This window comes from Osmerus mordax, chromosome 12 (assembly GCF_038355195.1).
Source record: "Osmerus mordax isolate fOsmMor3 chromosome 12, fOsmMor3.pri, whole genome shotgun sequence".
Taxonomy (NCBI): Eukaryota; Metazoa; Chordata; class Actinopteri; order Osmeriformes; family Osmeridae; genus Osmerus; species Osmerus mordax.
The window spans coordinates 15,925,486-15,940,967 of NC_090061.1; positions in this window are offsets into that span (position 1 = coordinate 15,925,486).

Here is a 15,482-nt window from a genome sequence, read left to right on the forward strand (position 1 = left end):
ATGGATGAGTTCTGTATGAGGAGAAGGCAGGAGGCACGACTTTAACGTAGTCTAGTAGATTAATAGGGAATTGGCAAAATGTATCTTATTTCACTCGATGACTGTTAATTAATGGTAAATACGAGAAGGCCTAACAGTTTCTTGGGAAGCGATAATCTACGGTACAGATGCAAACAGAAACCATGAGCAAGGGCTGGTCCGCTTGACGTCTAATTGGTTAAAAAGTTTTGTATCTGCGTAGGACATATGAGATGATGTGTCATGGTAAGACGTATGGACCGTAAAAACCTCTAACAAAACTTGGTTAGAAGGTCAGTAATTTAAGGGCAGGATTCCCGGTACTGTAAAGTCCGTTAACAAGTCTCGTTACTGGTTCGAACGATATAAAAACTTAGGTTAATGGTTGTAGATACGCACGTGATTAGTAAAACGTTGAAATACACGTTAAATTGAAGTGTAAGACTCGAGCAATGTTTCCCAAGGACTAAAAACGTATTATGATAAATTACAGTCATTCAAGTGTTAAAATGCATATGTAAAGATCTTCTTAAAAGATAATCAAAACTTAAAAGATAAATACACAAATGAACGTAAAGAAATAAAATGTTTGACTTAGGATATTAGTTACTGGGAGTCAGGTGGCTGAGCGGTGAGGGAGTCGGGCTAGTAATCCGAAGGTTGCCAGTTCGATTCCTGGTCATGCCAACTGACGTTGTGTCCTTGGGCAAGGCACTTCACCCTACTTGCCTCGGGGGAATGTCCCTGTACTTACTGTAAGTCGCTCTGGATAAGAGCGTCTGCTAAATGACTAAATGTAAATGTACTAACGTTTTTCTTTTACTAAACGTGCATGAAAAAATGGGGAGCCAATCTAGTAAACCGAATGTGCCTATGGTAATTAAATTCAGGACAGAGACCACGCAAGGAGAAAAATACCATGTCAGAGTCACTAAAAATGGATCTACATTTAAAACAAGTTCCAACTATAAATATTATTCGCAAGTCATTCGTTCCGAAGGTGTCCCTTTAGGAGGAAAGATGAGGGAAGGGAGATATGCTCAAGGAGAGACTCGCTCCTCCTCACACGACCCCTCCAAGACCAAACATGGCACCACAGGCCACACACCAGACTGACACACTTGTCGACTTGATGTGGGAGAAGTGACGCTGTATACTGCCATGGACTTGGACAATGTTAAATGTATCATTAATGTTCCACAATTTCAAGTTTCACCATATGAAATGCCGCAATTAAGTTTGAGTATTGCAGGAAAAATAATTCCCTTTATGGTTGATGTAGAAACCACCATATTTCCTGTTTGAGGAAAACAGGAAATAGATTTTGATGATTACACATTACAACATTATTTTATTGGTAGCGCAACTTCTCCAATGGCATTGTTGGGCTTGGTGAGTAAATTGAATGTAACCATCTTGCGTTTTCAGGATGGGATAGAGATCCACATACCTCAGTTTTTTTCCAGTAGTGTAAAGGCATACCACAGAGCTAAGTCTATTTTAGGGGATGTGGAATTTGTGAAAACTTTGTCTACCATTAGTGATATTAAGAAATTGGCCTCTTGTACTGTCGCTGCAGCTGCTAGAATTGTTTACTTGAAATAAGTTGATTTTCCTTTTTCAGAGAAGCTCATAGATCCTGAGGTCTTACAAGACGTTTCAAGGAACATATTAATCTCACCACATGGAATTCTGTTATTGGGGAAGACTATTTCTGATAACGTTGAAACCGTTGTGTGTGCAGTCAGGGAGGATTTTTCTGATGTCCCTCATTTGATAGTTGCTTTTCATCAATATTTATTAATGCCCACAGATTAGGAGGAATCTTAATAGTTGTATCATCTGGACGTATGGATTGGAACCTAGGCATTTCTTTATTGAACAATACAGACTGACGTTGAACCACGGATTCGGTATGGTAATGTTAAAATATTATTACACATTATCCTTTATTCAAAGATAAAGAAGAGGGGATGAACCCTGTTATTGACAGTATATTACAACAATAGTATATTTGGACACGCCCTCCAAAGAGCTATATTGATTCAGCAGCTGTCTATAGTGCAATAGTTAATAGGCATCTGGCACAATTATCACTCCCATGTAACTCGACCTTATTGCAAAATGTAGACTATATTCTGGTGGCGGCAAGAAATAAGACAGAATGTGTCTCAGAATCGAGAGCCCTGCTCAAACATTGGCAACAGGTGGACACTGGGCCTCACTTGCTAAACTCCAATTCTGTCAAGAATCAATGAACTATCGGAACTAAGGGAGTCAGGTGGCTGAGCGGTGAGGGAGTCGGGCTAGTAATCTGAAGGTTGCCAGTTCGATTCACGGCCGTGTCAAATGACGTTGTGTCCTTGGGCAAGGCACTTCACCCTACTTGCCTCGGGGGGAATGTCCCTGTACTTACTGTAAGTCGCTCTGGATAAGAGCGTCTGCTAAATGACTAAAAATGTAAAAAATGTAAAATTTAACTATCGGGGATATGGCTGTCGATTTTGTCACTGGAAAGAGTGAACAGCATTAAGGACATTGTACGACCAAGGAACAAAACTGAGATGTTGTCTTTCCTAGGACTGGTGAACTATTGCAGAAATGGGATTTCTGAATACACGATTCACTACGCAGAATTGAGCAAGGCCACACTCAAAGACTCTCCTGAAGTCATTCAATGGAATGAGGAAATGAAACATGCCTTCCGTCATATCAAATATCTCTTGTGTACTGCTCCTGCACTGGGATTACCTGAATACACACTAACTTTTCATCTGTACGTTGCAGACAATGGTGAAATAGTATCCGCAGTTCTGGGACAGGAACATGGAAATGGAGTTAGGCCAGTAGCCTATTACGGTAAAATGTTGCCACTAATCGTCAAGGACATGGTTCCCTGTTTAAGAGCTGTTGCATCCGCTGCTTTAATGGTGGAAAAGGCACAAATAATAGTTATTGGACATCCAATGATATTACACACTTCACATACTGTGAACATTATCTTAGTACATATTACGACGCAACACATGACAAGCCACGTAGTAATTACGAACACATTTTGACAGGAACTCAAAATTTGACTATTTCCATGGCCACACACACTAATCCAGATGTGCACTTAAAGATTTATAGAAACTGACTCAGATGATGTCAATCCTCATGATTGCATGGATATTATTACGGACTTGCAACAAACAGCTTTGGAATATAGTGATTTTGTCCTATTTTGTGACGGTTCAGCAATGCGACCAAATGATAAAACTATTCTTTCTGGATATTCCATAGTGGATGATTTAGGAAATTGTATTGAAGCCCATAGATTACCTGTTTCTTCGGCTCAAGCGGCAGAAATAATAGCGTTAACTAGATCTTGTATACAGTTAGGTCCATAAGTATTTGGACATTGACACAATTTTCATCATTTTGGCTCTGTATACCACCACAATGGATTTGAAATGAAACAATCAAAATGTGCTTTAAGTGCAGACTTTCAGCTGTAATTTCAGGGTATTTACATCCAAATCAGGTGAACGGTGTAGGAATTACAATACATTTTATATGTGGCCCCCCTCTTTTTAAGGGACCAAAAGTAATTGGACAATTGGCTGCTCAGCTGTTCCATGGCCAGGTGTATGTTATTCCCTCATAAAGGGAGTTCGTTATTTCATTGACAAGGAGCAGATAAAAGGTCTAGAGTTCATTTCAAGTATGGTATTTGTGTTTGGAATCTGTTGCTGTCAACTCTCAATATGAAGTCCAAAGAGCTGTCACCATCAGTGAAGCAAGCCATCGTTAGGCTGAAAAATCAAAACAAACCTATCAGAGAGATAGCAAAAACATTAGGTGTGGCCAAATCAACTGTTTGGTACATTCTTAAAAAGAAAGAACGCACTGGTGAGCTCAGCAACACCAAAAGACCCGGAAGACCACGGAAAACAACTGTGGTGGATGACAGAAGAATTCTTTCCCTGGTGAAGAAAAACCCCTTCACAACAGTTGGCCAGATCAAGAACACTCTCCAGGAGGTAGGCGTATCTGTGTCAAAGTCAACAATTAAGAGAAGACTTCACCAGAGTAAATACAGAGGGTTCACCACAAGATGTAAACCATTGGTGAGTCTCAAAAACAGGAAGACCAGATTAGAGTTTGCCAAAAACATCTAAAAGAGCCTGTACAGTTCTGGAACAACATCCTATGGACAGATGAGACCAAGATCAACTTGTACCAGAATGATGGGAAGAGAAGAGTATGGAGAAGGGAAGGAACTGCTCATGATCCAAAGCATACCACCTCATCAGTGAAGCATGGTGGAGGTAGTGTTATGGCGTGGGCATGTATGGCTGCCAATGGAACTGGTTCCCTTGTATTTATCGATGATGTGACTGCTGACAAAAGCAGTAGGATGAATTCTGAAGTGTTTCGGGCAATATTATCTGCTCAGATTCAGCCAAATGCTTCAGAACTCATAGGACGGCGCTTCACAGTGCAGATGGACAATGACCCGAAGCATACTGCGAAAGCAACCAAAGAGTTTTTTAAGGCAAAGAAGTGGAATGTTCTGCAATGGCCAAGTCAATCACCTGACCTAAATCCAATTGAGCATGCATTTCACTTGCTAAAGACAAAACTGAAGGGAAAATGCCCCAAGAACAAGCAGGAACTGAAGACAGTTGCAGTAGAGGCCTGGCAGAGCATCACCAGGGACGAAACCCAGCGTCTGGTGATGTCTATGGGTTCCAGACTTCAGGCTGTCATTGACTGCAAAGGATTTGCAACCAAGTATTAAAAGTGACAATTAGATTTATGATTATGTTAGTTTGTCCAATTATTTTTGGTCCCTTAAAAATGGGGGGGCCACATATAAAATGTGTTGTAATTCCTACACCGTTCACCTGATTTGGATGTAAATACCCTGAAATTAAAGCTGAAAGTCTGCACTTAAAGCACATCTTGATTGTTTCATTTCAAATCCATTGTGGTGGTATACAGAGCCAAAATGCTGAAAATTGTGTCAATGTCCAAATACTTATGGACCTAACTGTATATGCCAAAGATAAATCGGTTACCATATATACAGACTCCAAATATGCATTTTCAGTGGCACATGACTTCAGTAAGATTTGGGAAAACAGAGGTTTTGTAACTACTGCAGGAAGACCCATACAACATGCAGATTTAGTAAGAGGACTATTAGATGCTATGATGTTGCCAACTAACCTTGCCATAGTAAAATGTGCGGGTCATTCAAAGGCAGATTCTGAGATTGCCAAAGGTAATAATTTAGCTGACAAGCATGCAAAAGATGCAGCGTTAAATGCTTCCTTCCCACCATGGATGAATCATTCTTTCATGAATATTCAAATGTCAAATCCTCCGTTTACTATTGATGACTTGATATCGTTTCAGAATTAGGCAATGCCATCCGAAGTTCTACTTTGGGAGAAGAAAGGATGCACAAAGCACAACGATGGTTTATGGAAAACTGTAGATGATAGGATAGCATTACCAAAAATAGCGTATGAATCCTTAATATCCTATGTACATGGCGTTACCCATGTGGGGTATAAAAGCATTATGCACTATATTTCACAATTGTTCTTTACAATTGGACTAGAACATCAAGTTAGAGATTTTGTTAAGAGATGCTTAATCTGCGCTCGTTGTAATCCACACGTCAATCCGGCTAAAAGAGATCATTTGCCGAAACCTGAAGGTCCATTCCAACAATTACAGATAGATTTTACTCACATGCCCAAGTGTCAAGGATTTTCGTATCTTTTAGTGATAGTGGATCAATTTTCAAAATGGCCAGAAGCCTTTGCGACAAGAAAAGAAAACGCTCAAACAGTAGTTAAGTGTTTGATGGAACATGTTATCCCTCGCTTTGGGATACCAAATGGAATAGACTCTGACAATGGAATTCCTTATACTTCTAGAGTAACCAAACAATTAGCAGCAGCATTAGGGATTAATTGGGCATTTCAGATTCCTTATAATCCTCAAAGCTCAGCACAAGTGGAAAGGACAAATAGGACCATTAAGAAAAATAAACTGGTGAAAATACATCAGACAAAACAGACAACTTGGATATACGCCCTTCTACAGGTGATTCTATCAATCAGAGCGATGGCAAAGTCAGACACAGGATTTGCTCCTCATGAAGTTTTGATGGCTAGACCTTTTCCTCTAGGAGTGCTGATGGACAAGACACCAGCAAATGATTTAACTTTGTTGCAGGAAACTCAACAACAGTATGTGAAACAGTTGGGGACTTTTGTGTCTGACATTAATCAACAAGTAACAGATTCTCTTCCTACTCCAGGTGATCAGAGTATTCATAATTTTCAGCCGGGTGATTATGTTTTGGTACGCAGTTTAAAAACATTGGCTCAGCAGGACCAGCCAAGATTTGGACCTCCGACTCAGGTTCCTTTGGCAACCAGAACAGCTGTTAAGGTTACAGGTCAACCCCAATGGATTACGGGTAATATTGCGGTTAACATCAAATCTATTAGAGGTCGTTCTGATACTTCTTCTGAAAGTTCATTCTCATCCATAGATTCCATCGATAATGTTGATTAAGAGAGATAGTGTTGCATGTCATGAAATGTCTAATTCTGATTGCAAATGAGTCAAACAGATGGAGAAGGACAGGAGACGGAAAGATCCTGCCTAAGAGAGGAATTCGAGTTTGGCTGAACCACGAATAGAAGACATTCTCTTTCTTGGAACTTGTTTGCGTGTGATGTTAATTTTAATTAAAAAAAGTTTACAGCCTTCCTAGTCGTAGGGATGTATTAAGGAATACTATTTAGGGGTGAAGTAATAATTTTGTTGAGAGTTATGTATATTTAGCATGTGAGTGTTGTGAATTAGTTTTGTCACACTAGATGACATTTGGTGATTTTATCCTTAACCGGAAAGGAGTTTTGACCAAGGGATTGTCTAAGTGTGAAGTGTAGAGTAGATTAGCCGCATGATCTTTTACTCACTCTTTGTCAAGTGTGGAGTGGGATTTTGGTTATGCGAGTATAGGTTACAGATGGCTGATAACTCATGCATCATTGATAATTGTGATGGGAATTTAATTTGATTCCATAGTGATTTATAGGGTGCAGGCTTATTAGACATTTGTAGAGAGGTTTCGCAGGATGCAAATCACTTAAAATTGATTTACAAATATAGAAAGAGGAAGGAACTGTAAGGCAGAGTTTCTGGGTACATGTACAGCGTGTGTCTCTGTAAGGTCAAGAGGTCATACAGCAAGGCTCCCTCTGAGCAGAATATAGCATGCAGTCCAGACAGTGGGGAGACAGTGAGGAAAATCATGTACAAATAAGGCTTATGTGATTAACGACCACTTCACCTGCTGAACGTTCTAGTGTATCAGTGTACTGACCACTGAAGACCCGTTAAGGAAGCGATTCTGTGCATTCTATGTTTGAACATGTCCAGATACTGTATTTAAGGACTCTTGTAAGAGAGAGTCTTCACTCATGCTAGCCACTCTGTTGTGGATTGGTGGCATGATCCGACGTCGAGCTAATAAAACCGAGTCAACCCTTTTATAATTGTCGTGATTCCTTCCGGCCTGCCTTCTCCAGAATTTACATCTTATCAGTACCTGTAGAAAAAACAATCAACAGTAAAAATATTTTACAGCGAGTACAAGAAGTGTGGTCGCTACTCTCTAAAAGTGAGAAAAGTATTTCTCAACGTCCTTCTCTGTGAAGGGTGGAAGAAGGCGAATATTCTTTGTGACATCAAAACCAGGTTGTGGATGGGCAGGGGAAGTGGACCGAGGTGGCAATTGTTTCAATTCCAGCTCAAGCCTCTTCAATGTCAAAGCATGCTCTCGCTCATACTCACGCTCCTCCATCTCCATCCGCTTTAGCTCGAGCTCGTACTCGAGTTTGCGAACCTCTAAGACCCTTTTAGAGTCCATCTCTTTCTCTCTAAGAACCATAGACTCCCACTCAGCCTTCAGCTTCTCCAGTCGTAACTGGTCTGAAGGAGCAGCCTCTAGTTGCAACACTCCTTTGAGTATAAGCTGGCTCTTTATAGACGTAAACAATGTATCCTTCAGGCTCTTCTCTGGAGTAGTTAAGGCCAGCTGATAATGGTCAGCCACTGCACAGAGTTGCACCTTGGTTAGACTAGACAACACTTCCTCAGACGGCTCGGCAATAAAATCCTCAGGAGTTGCCATTTTATCTCACTCAAAGCCACAAACAAACGTATAGCTAGGTGCTGAGGTCCACACACTGTGCAACCGTGCACAGCAACGGGAGTCGAGGCACAAAGAAAATTACAGACTAAGCCACTGGTTCTCTTTCACACGTGTAAACTGCACTCAATGGCTAACACTGTGATACACAAAGCAGTGCACCACCCAAATGAACTGGTAACCAACAACCAGAACCAAGTAGACACAAACAAATAACTGTTTAGCAATATCTAGGACTAGCTAAACACCAAGAACATTAAAGTTCACACAAGCAACAAACACTCACCACCACCGCAAGCACGAACCAGAATACTCCCATGCATCCAGGTGGAATCGTCCGTTACCAATGTTGTGATTGCCGGCGCTATGTCCCACTGACAAGGTGTATCTAATGATGCAGTCCACTGGTGTCCTAACCTCCCCAAAGAAGCTAACTAACTTAGCTAGCTCTTCTGAGATGTGACGGCCTTGGGGCGACTGGATAACGCTGAACTCGTTACAGACAAGCTGCACGAAGCGTGCCCCTGACAGAAGTTAATTCAGCAACTTCGGACCAGGATTGTCTCAACATAACAAACTAAAACAACAAAGAGAAAACAATAACCAGTGCTCCGAAGGAAAGGCAAGGCCCAGCTGGAGCACTCTTCCTTAGCCAGAGACTGCACGAGATAATAGCGAATGCCAAGGCAACAACAGACGTTCTCACCTGAACACACGAAAGTCTATGATCCGGATATTTCAACAGGGAATATCCCGGACGAGCCCCCAAATTATGTAACGGTAGACTCATTCAGGGTACCGTCACATATTTAGGCACAAGACACAAGATGATTCAATTTCAGAAATAGTGTTTATTCGTACCAGTATCAATTAAACAAATAGGGGTATGAAAGAGGAATGTTCGAAGCCGTGCATGAGTGGGTGAATGGATACATCAGTAGATATGAGTCAAAAAAGAAGTCAAAGCGTATATGTGCGGGAGAACCTCAAGGTAGTGCCTACGAATGACCAAAAAGAAGTTCCCCCTGAGAGAGAGAGAAAAACCCCTTTTATAGCCCCACCCTAAATACAGGTGCAGGCAATAAAGCACTTGGGCTCAGGTTCCGCCCCTGCCCGTGCACTGGCAGGGCGAAGCCTAAAGGGGCACAGGCGGTCGTCACACTCACATTTATGGCGCAAAGTGCAGTGTAGAGCCTGCGTTGAGGCACTTATTTACTGTTTGGTACTTGACGACTGAGCATGGCAGTGACACATCTTCCTCAGAACTCGCCGGCCTCCTGGGCTTTTCAAGCATGACAGTCACTATAATTTAGATGTTTACTCAGATTGGAAGGAGTTACAGTATTGCATTAAATAAGTAGAAACATTTTGCTGATCCAATTCCGCAAACATTTCCCTAAAGTGTTGCCAACTGACTTTCCAAGTGGCTCTTATTGACATTGAGTCTTCAGACATGTAAAGACTCAAGTAAAAATGTACTGAAGTGTTAGAACAAAGTTATTGTAACCTGTTACCCTCCACCATTGCCAGTGAGTTTGCTTATTGCACACTGCAACAGTGAATTGCGTAATCAAGATAGGGCTGACAATCTCCGCCCAATGCAAGTAAAGGATGTTACCTTACAAGGTCAATGACTCTCTCCCGGGGCGCCTCGCTCACCACCTCATCGTTGATGGCTAGGATTTGGTCACCTGGGAGGAGCTTACCAATGGAGGGGCCGTCTGGACAACACACACAAACACGACAAACAAGACAGTTTTAGTATGTGGCATAAAAACAAACGAATAACAAGATAATATTATACTCCCCCTTTCACACACACACATTTTCTCGCACTCACTTTCTATCTATCTCTCTAAAATGCGCACACACACACCAGCCCACCTGCAGAGACGGAGCGCACGATCACTGGCCGCTGGCTGCCTGCGATGAAGCCAAAGCCTTGGTTAGGGTGACGTTGGATACACACCTGTCGAGCTGAGCCAGGAGTCAGACTACCACTGTCCCTACCATCCTGGCTCTCTTCTAACATCGCAGAGCTGGCAGACATGGAAGGGGGATCAGACAGACACACACATACCGTATTTCTTCAATTAAACGCTGCAGCGTTTATGTTCATTTTTTATTCAACGGAGGTGTTTATTTGAGGGCGGCGTTTATAAGAATACGGTATTCTAGGCTAGCTGCGCTAGCATGCTAACGTGTCTTTAAACAAGCTTCCTAGTTCGCTACATTAAATGTTCTTAGCTAGTTTGAACAGTACGGTCTTCTAAATCACCGATTAAGCAACAAGCAAATGTCAAGGTTAGCTATGCTAACCTTGACCTTTGCTTTTTATTAACGCTGATTTGTAAGGAATGCAAGAACAGCTGGATAGCAAAAACACCTACCTACTGTAGCCATGTAAACTAGTTTAGCTTGCTAACGCAAGAGCACCTGCCTCTCAGTTCTTTCAATAGATAATCTAGACAGGCGTTTGGCAAAAGGCTAGACTGCTATTAGTTTTTTGGCTATTTTTTCGTAAGTTTCCCTTCTAATGCCGACTAACAGCTAGTCTCTAGCTAGCTAGAGTTATTTGCTAAGTAAGGTATGTTGATGTGATATTTGAAAGGTATTTAGCTAGCAGTGGGCCCCTAGTGCAACACAGGGGTGTCGTTAGACCCTTTTTACTGGGGAACGTGCCCCAGTATAAATCTGCTGTGCCCCAGTAAAATCAAAAATTTGAGTTTTAACCATTTACTTTATTAGTCAGTGCATTAATTTAGATTGATAATCCCAGAAAAAATTACCGCAGTATCCCAATCAGGGCTTGTAAAAGTGTTTAACAGAAAACACAAACCTATATGCATGCAGAATTCCATGTCAGCCCGCTCTTCTGAGCTTGCCAAATACCCACTGCAGCAAGGACACAGAAGTCTAGGGGCGTATTCCAGAAAGCAGGTTATGCAACATAACCAGGTAAATTAACCCACCAGCTGATTCACAATGTTGCAGCAACCTACTGACAATGTTGCAATATTGGGTGTCAGATGGGGAGTTAACTTACACGGGTATGTCACATAACATGCTTTCTGGAATACCCCCCAGGTGTCGGACTCGGCACACAAGTCAGAAGTGAGGTTGGCTAAGAAAACTTTACAAAACTAAAGATAGGCCTACTGATCATCTTATTTTGACTAAAACATAAAAACAATATTACATGAAGCTCAAAAACAGTATTTGCGCTCAAATGAATGTGAATAAAATGTGCGCGCTTACATTAACAATTGATGTCCCTGCCACAGCTGATATCAAACTTGCGTCCCTGAACTGTTGTATAGTGGGTTAAGCAAGAGGAGTTTCTATAGCCTAGTAGTGCATTGTGTGCAGCAAGCTTGAAAGAAAAAAAGGGATATGAATTAGGGGCCTGTGACCCAGTAGAGTTTTATGTCTAACAACGCCTCTGGTGCAACACAAGAGAATGTTCATTAAAATTAAATGCTGCTACTACCGTATTTCTGTTGTGGCGTTTATTACACAATGTTAATTTTTGGTGCAGCATTTAATCAAGGGCGGCGTTTATTACATTTAGTCATTTTAGCACACACTCTTATCCAGAGCGACTTACAAGTAAGTACAGGGACATTCCCCCCGAGGCAAGTAGGGTGAAGTGCCTTGCCCAAGGACACAACGTAATTTGGCATCGAACCAGCGACCTTCTGATTACTAGCCCTATTCTCTAACCGCTCAGCCACCTGACTCCTGACTTATTACACAATGTTCATTTTTGGTGCAGCGCTTATTTGAGGGCGGCGTTTATTTGAGGGTGGCGCTTAATCGAAGAAATACGGTACTTGTTATTTGTAGTGTTGGGTATTCATGTATATTCATGTGTATTCAAGTATTCAATGTGTTACGTAGTTTAAAATACACATGGGTTTGTGACTACAGTATATACCTGGTTTTTCATGTGCATTGTGTGGTAGAATTGTATGTATTGCAAAGTGAATAGTGTACCTGTCACATGTCTTTGTGTGTCCATCCTGGACCTTGGCCATCCCCTGAGAGGATGGAGGAGCATGGGGTTGAGTTTCACTGAAGAGGGCAGGCTCTTTCTAGAACTCATTCACCTGGAAGATGGAGGAGGGGAGAGTTAAATATCCTGTAAAGTGTAATTGAAAACGAGTTTTAAGTTCACCACACCACAGAAGAATGTGTTATTAACTACCCATCCAAATTCGAATAAAAAAAAAAACAGACAAGTATGCTAAATTAGGCTTTGAAATTGTGAGAAAATCAGCACTCTTCTCTGCTTGAGACTGGGGAGGCGTGTCGCCTGAAGGAGCTGAAGCTCCGCCCCTCGCTGCCTACCTACGACCCAGATAATGGACGCTACGTCAAGCCAAACAAAACAGTATAGAATTAGAATGTATTTGTTCAATGAGTGAAACATACAGATGCATATAAATGAAATGTTCCCCTGAGCTGTAACACAGGAGTAAAAATGGACACCAGAGCAGCAGACAGTGAGCTCTCCAACTTCTATCATTAGCTACCTTTTCACCAAAATACCATCATTCTACACGAGTAGCCTAATATCAAGTTAGCAGTTTGCACTAACTCATAGCAGAGATACCTCTGGAAAAGTTATCTAGTATAAATATAACAAGCACACAGAACTGAGTGATGAACTGCTGGCGACGGTGGATGGTCCAGTTGCGACTGGAGGAGGAACGGCCGGGAGGGCGATGCTCGGTACGGATCCGCGCTGCAAGAGAAGCCGCGTGTCCCTGAACCCCGTCTGTCTCAGGTCCATGTTAATATTATCCGCCGTGAAATGGTCACTGCAGAGGCGGCTGTTGGAGTTTATCCGAAGCTTTCCATCAGCATGGCTCTTCACAAAATCAATCCACCTATTTTTCCTTTCCTCATCAATAGGGAAATTAAATAATGTTGCAGCACAGCTGAAGTTGCATGCAGGGAAGATGCAGTTGCGGGTGGAGGGAGACATCCTGAAACTAGCTAGCTAGCTGATGTAGGCTACAATAACAGTACAGCATGAGGAGCCATTCAGTGATCTGACGTAGATGGGTCAAAATGACGTAGATAGGTCATTTTTTGTCTCCGCCCATTAAAACTTGATCTGAAAACGGATCGCGCTTTGCACATGCTTTCAGGAACTCATTTCACACATATATAATGTACTGAGAAGCAAATCATGGAATTTGCTTTACAGGATCTTTAACAAAGAATAACCTAGAGCATCATCAAGACAATAAATAAAATGTCAAATTTCCAAAGTTTCCAACTTCCTGCAGTTACAGAAAAATTGCAATAGAGCTCCGGACATCACATGACTTTACTGTTTACGTCGCCATCTTGGCAGGAAAGTAGTGGCTAAAATGAACGGTGCCAGCACGGATTTCAACCTGTCTGAGTTCACTGCTCACTCTAATTCAAAAGACATAGGCAGCTATAAAGCAAAACTTGATCGATTAAACATTAGTGATCCATATAATGCTCCCGGAGTTATTTTTACGACCTTTACGAGTGAAACGGAAGGCTTCCCTGGCTTCCATTTCCCAAAAATGATTGATAAACAGCAAATCGAATTTATCGCTAACGCTAAAATAATGCTTTACACATCCGCCAGTCAAAAACTCACACAAGATCATATGAAGACTCTTGAGAATGTTTAGTACACAAATCTGAGAAAAAGTTGACTGTGAGATGAAGTAGATTTTTGGTGAATATTTGAAACGTGCATGCTTGGCTAAATGCTAAGGAAATTTCCAATATAATGTCTCCCTCTGCTCCTCAGCACGTGCGCTCCACATTCTCACACACTCAGCCTTTCCCTTGACATACGCGCAAGCTTGGCGAGACACATACACAACATTTCAGGAGAGTGTGGGCTGATCAAGCCCACACTCATTGCTTGGTCTTTAGCAAAGGCCCATGTGGATCTTGATGGTATTGCATTTGCTATTTTGTATGCAATGGTAAAAAGTTCTCAAAATCCTGAAACATTGATAGTATAGGCCAGGGGTGTCCAAACTTTTTTTAGTGGGGGCCAAATACAGAAAAATAAACAAAGGGCCGGGCCACACACTAGAGGTGACATATTGATGCTTGAATATTGTGTGTATTTCTAACTCGCCTATAGTGTGAAGAACATTGGGTTAAAGTAAAGTTTATTTACCCCCTTAAATAAATGTAAAAAAAAAAAAAAACGTTTTCGATTACTAATTTATTGAACTTATATTTAAGTTTAATCAACTTTACTTTTACAGAACATTGCACTCAGTGGGAGCAGTGATGCTGTCCTTCGGATTGAAGGATGGCTGACATGTCAAGAGAAAGTTTGGTGGTTGAGACACGAAGGACTTCACAGAGATGGCTATCAGTAATTCTAGTTCTCAGTCTGCTTTTGTTCTGATTTAACAGAGAAAATGTTTGTTCACATGTATGTTGAGCCGAACAGGCTCATCATTCTTTTTGCGTGGCGTCTCATCAGAGGAAACTTGGCATTATTCAAACTCTGATAAAATTCAGGTAGGGAAAGAAGCTGATGTTGACTCTTCAGATAATCATCACATTGCATTTCAATCAGTTCTAACTGCAGACTCTCTTCCACTTCTTCTGCATCCACCAGGAAGGGGGTTGAGAACAGCTTGATTTGTTTTTCAATGACATGAAAATCTTGGAAACGCTGGTTGAATTCTGTCACGAGAGATGCAATCACAGACCCATATTTCGCCAGTTCGATTCCCGGCCGTGCCAACTGACGTTGTGTCCTTGGGCAAGGCACTTCAACCTACTTGCCTCGGGGGAATGTCCCTGTATTTACTGTAAGTCGCTCTGGATAAGAGCGTCTGCTAAATGACTAAATGTAAAATGTAAATATTTCTCCTTTTTAGCAAAAAGGTCAGCCTTCGGAAAAGCAGACTTGATTTCAGACAGCGCAGGGAAGTGTGCAGCATTAAAGCCTCGTAGTTGTGTCTCAAACAGGCGGAGCTTTGTGCAGAAGGCTTTCATGTGCGCATACAGGTGTGGCACCAGCTGTTCTTTGCCTTGTAGGTTCTTGTTCAGTGTATTCATATGGTGCGTAAGGTCAACTAAAAATGCCAGGTCGGCCAGCCACAGAGGGTCAGTTAGTTCATGAAGAGGTCGGCCTTTCTCTTTTAAAAACCGGTCGATTTCTGATCTCAGCGAATAAAACCGCTGCAGCACAGAGCCTTGGCTGAGCCAGCGCACA